Raw genomic sequence first — 6394 nt, forward strand, 5'->3', positions numbered from 1 at the left:
TAGTGCGAACTGGGTATTTTTGGACCAAATTGGTGTGCTTTATCCCACAATTTTAGGGGTGGGCTCGGGGTCCGAGCTTTCTGTGGGCCAAAAATTGACCAGGGCGTGCCAGGGAGGTTGGGGATCGTCCCAGTGTGGTTCGTTTAATTTTTCATAACCATTTGGGTGGTCAAACGGGCGAAACGGTGCGAATAGGGCATTTTCGGGCCAAATCGGAGTGCTATAGTCCACGATTTCAAGGGTGGGCCCGAGGTTCGAGCGTGTTGTGGGCCGAAAATCGATCGAGGCGTACCAGGGAGGTTGGGGATCATCCCAATTAGCCCATTCAATTTTTTGTGGCCATTTGGGTGGACAAACTGGCGGAACGGCGCAAACGGGTCATTTCGAGCCAAATCGGTGTGCTATTGCCCACGATTTTAGGGTGGGCCCTAGCTCAGGGTGTTCTGTGGGCCGAAAAATGATCGGGGTGTGCCAGGGAGGTTGGAGATCATCCTAGTGTGGTACATTTAATTATTCGTGGCCATTTGGGTGGACAAACGGGCAAAACGACATGAATGGGTCATTTTTGGGCCTAATCGGTGTTCTATAGCCCTCAGTTTTGGGGGTGGGATCGGGGTCCAGGTGTTATATGGGCCAAATATCAACCGGGCATGCCAGGGAGGTTGGGGATCGTCCTACTGTGGTTCGTTTAATTTTTCGTGTCCATTTGGGTAGACAAATGGGTGAAACGATGCGAGCGGGACATTTTTGGGTCAAATCGATGTGCTATATAGCTCATGGTTTTGGGGGTGGGCCCAGGGTCCGGGCATGTTATGGGCCGAAAATCAACTAGGGCATGACAGGGAGCTTGGGGATCATCCCTGTGTGGTTCATTTAATTTTTTACGACCATTTGGGTGGACAAACTTGCAAACCAACGCGAACGGGGCATTTTCAGGCCAAATTAGTGTGTTATAGCCCACATTTTAGGGGGTAGGCCCGGGGTTCGGGCATGCTGTGGACTGAAAATCAATTGGGGCGTGCCAGGGAGGTTGGAAATCATTCCAATATTGTTCATTTAATCTTTCGTGGCAATTCGGGTGCACAAATTGAATGATACGGCACGAAGGAGACATTTTTGGGCCAAATAAGTGTTCTAGAGCCCATGGTTTCAGTGGTGGGCCCGAGGTTCGAATGTGCTGTGTGCCAAAAATTGACCAGGACGTTCCAGGGAGGTTGGGGATCATCTCAGTGTGGTCCGTTTAATCTTTCGTGGCCATATGGGTTGACAAACAGGAAAAACAATGCGAACGGGGCATTTTCAGGATAAATCGGTGTGCTATAGCCTACAGTTTTGGAGGTGGGCCCAAGGTTCGAGCGTGTTGTGGGCTAAAAATCGAACAGGGCGTGCCAGGGAGGTTGGGGATCATCCCAGTGTGGTCTATTTAATTTTTCGTGGTCATTTAGGTTGACACATAGGCGAAACAACGGAAAAGGAGCATTTTCGGGCCAAATTATGGCTGTCAAGTGGGTCGGGCCAACCCGGCCCTACCCGACCCACTTAAATAAATTGGCTCAGTTTGACCCTGCCCGATAAGCCCTAGGGCTTTAGGGTTCCGGGTCCCGGGTAGGTTATTTTTTAATTTGGGCACGGTTAACCCGGCCCGGACCTAGCCCGGTCCAAATCCGTCGGTTAACTGACCCGGCCCGGCCCATAATCTTTTTTTTTTAAAATAATTTTTTTTTTGTATAAATTAGTATATAACTATACAAATATATATTGTAATGTATATATATTATAATATATTTTATTTAAAGTATTACATACACATAGAATAGAGTGTATATATGTGAATAGATCTTCTATAGACGTGTATATTTAGTGTATACATGTGTATATGTTTTATAAATTAGTATATAACTATACAAATATATATTGTAATGTATATATATATTATAGTATATTTCATTTAAAGGATTACATATACATAGAATAGAGTGTGTATATGTGAATAGATCTTCTATAGGCGTGTATATTTAACGTATACATGTGTATATGTTCTATAAATTAGTATATAACTATACAAATATATAATGTAATGTATATATATTATAGTAGTTCTCATTTAAAGTATTACATATACATAGAATAGAGTGTATATATGTGAATAGATCTTCTATAGGCGTGTATATTTAATGTATATATATATGTGTATATATATATATATATATATCTCATTTAAAGTGTTACATATACATAGAATAGAGTGTATATATGTGAATAGATCTTCTATAGGCGTGTATATTTAGCGTATACATGTGTATATGTTCTATAAATTAGTATATAACTATACAAAAATATATTGTAATGTATATATATATTATAGTATATTTCATTTAAAGGATTACATATACATAGAATAGAGTGTATATATGTGAATAGATCTTCTATAGACGTGTATATTTAATGTATATATATGTGTATATATATATATTGTAGTATATTTTATTGAACTTTAAAGTTTAAAGTAGTACTCATATATTTGGATGGTGCGTATATATGTGTAATTATGTATATGTGTATATATTTTGTAAATTCTAATGTAGTATATACTATATATATAGTGTATGTATATTGTTTAACGTATTTATAATGTCTATAGGTGGGTATATATAATGTATATTGAATTTTTTTTTTCTTTTTTTTTTGACTGGGTTTGACCGATTTTTTAACCGAGTTTGACTGGGTTTAGGTGGGTTTGATCGGGTTGGGTTAAGTGGTCCGGGTTAGGTTGGTTTTTGAATTTTTTACTGTTAGGCTCGGCCCGGCCCACTTAGACCCCAACCCGACCCGGCCCTCAACCTGGTTAAATAACACGGGCCGGTTCTAGGTTGGCCTGGCCCGATCCACTTGACAGTCATAGGCCAAATCGATGTGCTATAGCCCACGGTTTCAGGGGTGGGCCCGGGGTCCGAGCGTGCTACGGCTTCGGGATTGGGCTCGGGGTCCAGTCGTATTGTGGGCCAAAAATCGATCGAGGAATGCCAGGGAGGTTGGGGATCATCCCATTGTGTTCCATTAAATTTTTTTGGTCATTTGGGTGGACAAACCGGCGAAACGGCGCAAATGGGGCATTTTCGGGCCAAATCGATGTGCTATAGCCTTCGATTTTAGGAGTAGGCTCGGGGAGCAGGCGTATTATGGGCCGAAATTGATCGGGGTGTGCCAGAGAGGTTGCGGATCATCTCAGTATGGTCCGTTTAATTTTTCATGACCATTTGGGTGGATAAACGAGGAAATCCGCTCGAATAGGGCGTTTTTGGACTAAATTGGCTTGCTATAGCCCACCATTTTGGGGGTGGTCCTAGAGTTCGGGCGTTCTATGGGCTAAAAGTGGACCGGAGCATGACAGGGAGGTTAGGGATCGTCCCAGTGTGGTTCGTTTAATTTTTCATGGCCATTTGGGTTGACCAATGGGAGAAACGGCACGAACGCGGCATTTTTGGGCCAAATCAATGTACTACAGCCCACAGTTTTAGGAGTGGGCCCAGGGTTCAGGTGTGCTTTGAGCTAAAAATCGACAAGGACGTGCTAGGGAGGTTGGGGATCATCCTAGTATGGTCCGTTTAACCTTTTGAGGCAATTTGGCTGGATAAACGGGCAAAACGGCGTGAATAAGGCATTTTCGGGCCAAATCGGTGTGCTATAACCCACGATTTTGGGGGTGGGCCTGGGGTCCGGGCGTGCGGTGGGACAAAAATCGACCGGAGCATGCCAGGGAGTTTGGGGATCATCCAAGTATGGTCCAGTTATTTTTTCATGGTTATTTGAGTGGACAAACAGGCGAAACGGCGCGAATAGGTCATTTTTGGGCCAAATCTATGTGTTATAGCCCACGGTTTTGGTGGTGGACAAGGGTTCGGGCATGTTGGGGGACGAAAATCGATCGGGGTATGCCAGGGAGGTTGGAGATAGTTCCAATGTGGTTCATTTAATTTTTCATGGCCATTTGGGTGGATAAATGGGCGAAACGGTGCGAACAGGGAATTTTCAGGACAAATTAGTGTGCTATAGCCCACGTTTTTAGGGATGGGCTCGGGGTTCGGGCATGCTGTGGGCCAAAAATCGACCGTGGCATGCCAAGGAGGTTGGGAATCATCCCAATGTGGTCCATTAAAATTTCTGTAGCCACTTGGGTGGACAAACGGGCAAAATGGGACGAACGGGGCATTTTCGGGTAAAATTGATATGTTATAACCCACGATTTTGAGAGTGGGCTCGGATCCGGGCGTGCTGTGGGCCGAAAATCAATCGGGGCATGCCAGGGAAGTTGGGGATCATCCTAGTATAGTCCGTTTAATTTTTCGTGGATATTTAGGCGGACAAAGGGGCGAAACTTTACGAATGGGACATTTTCGACCCTGATCGGTGTGCTATAGCCCACTATTTCATTGGTGGGCCCAGGGTCCGGGAGTGCTGTGGGCCAAATATCGATTGAGGCGTGCTAGAGAGGTTAGGTTTCGTATCATTGTAGTCTATTTAAATTTTCGAGACTATTTCGGTTAACAAACGGGCGAATCAGTGTGAACGGAGCATTTTCAGGCCAAATCGGTGTGCTGTAGTCCACTGTTTTGGGGGTGGTCCCGGGCGTGCTGTGGCTGGAAAATTGACCGAGGCATACCAGGGTGGTTGGGGATCGTTCCAGTGTGGTCCGATTAATTTTTCATGCCCTTTGGCTGGACAAACGGGCAAAACGGCAGAAGTGGGGCATTTTCAGGCCAAATCGGTGTGCTATAGCCTATGATTTTGGGGGTGGGCTTGGGGTTCGGGCGTCCAGTAAAATAAAAATTGACCGGGGAATGCCAGGGAGGTTGAGGATCGTCCCAGTGTGGTCCGTTTAATTTTTTGTGGCCATTTGGGTAGTCAAACGGGTGAAACGGCGCGACCGGGAAATTTTTGGGCCAAATCGATGTGCTACATCCCACGGTTTTGAGGGTGGGCCTAAGGTTCGGGCATGCTGTGGGATAAAAATAGATCGGGGCATGCGATGGAGGTTGGGGATCATCCTTGTATGGTTTATTTAATTTTTTGAGCCTATTTGGGTGGACAAACGAGAGAAACGACCCAAACGGGGCATTTTTGGGTTAAATTGGTGTGCTATAGCCCACGGTTTTGGGGGTGGGCCTGGGGTTTGGGCATGCTGTGGGACAAAAATCGATCGGAGCATGCCAGGGAGGTTGGGAATCGTCCCAGTATAGTCCGTTTAATTTATCATGGCCATTTGAGTGGACAATCGGGCAAAACAGCGCGAATGGGGCATTTTCGGGATAAATTGGTGTGCTATAGCTATGGGTGTAAAACGGGATGGTCCGGGCGGACCCAGGACCAGCCCTTCCATTTTAACCAGGTTGAGGGCTGATTAAGGGCCGGTTTTGATGCTAGTCGGGCCGGATCGGGCCTGGCCAAATGGTAAAAAAATTAAAACCCACCCTAACCCGGCCCACTTAACCCAACCCGGTCAAACCCACCAAAACCCGATCAAACCCGGTTAAAAACCAGTCAAACCCGTTTAAAAAATAAATAAAAAAATCCAATATACACTATATACACTCCAATATACAATATATATTTTTAAAAAAGTATATAAATAATTACACATATATACGTACCATTCAATATATAATTATATATGACTATACGTACTACTTTAAATAAAACATATGCTATAATAGTATAATATATATATATATATATATATATATATATATATATATATATATATATATATATATACTAATTTATAAAACATATACATATGTATACGTTAAATATATACTACTTTCGAAGATATATACACATATATATGCACCATTCAATATATATGTACTACTTTAAATAAAATATATACTACAATATACATATATATATATACAACAATATGTATATATATATATATATAGTTACATACTAATTTATAAAACATATACACTTGTATACTTTAAAGATATACGTTTATAGAAGATATATACACGTATATACGCACCATTCAATATATATGTACTGCTTTAAATAAAATATATACTACAATATACACATATATATACAATAATATATATATATATATAGTTACATACTAATTTATAGAACATATACAAATGTATACGTTAAAGATGTACGTCTATAGTAGATATATACACATATATACGCACCATTGAATAATATGTACTACTTTAAATAAAGTATATACTACAATATATATATATATATATTTATAAAACATATACACTTGTATACGTTAAAGATATAAGTCTATAGAAGATATAAACACATATATACGCACCATTCAATATATATGTACTACTTTAAATAAAGTATACACAACAATATATATATATATATATATATATATATATAT

Source organism: Capsicum annuum, chromosome 7 (assembly GCF_002878395.1).
Source record: "Capsicum annuum cultivar UCD-10X-F1 chromosome 7, UCD10Xv1.1, whole genome shotgun sequence".
NCBI lineage: Eukaryota > Viridiplantae > Streptophyta > Magnoliopsida > Solanales > Solanaceae > Capsicum > Capsicum annuum.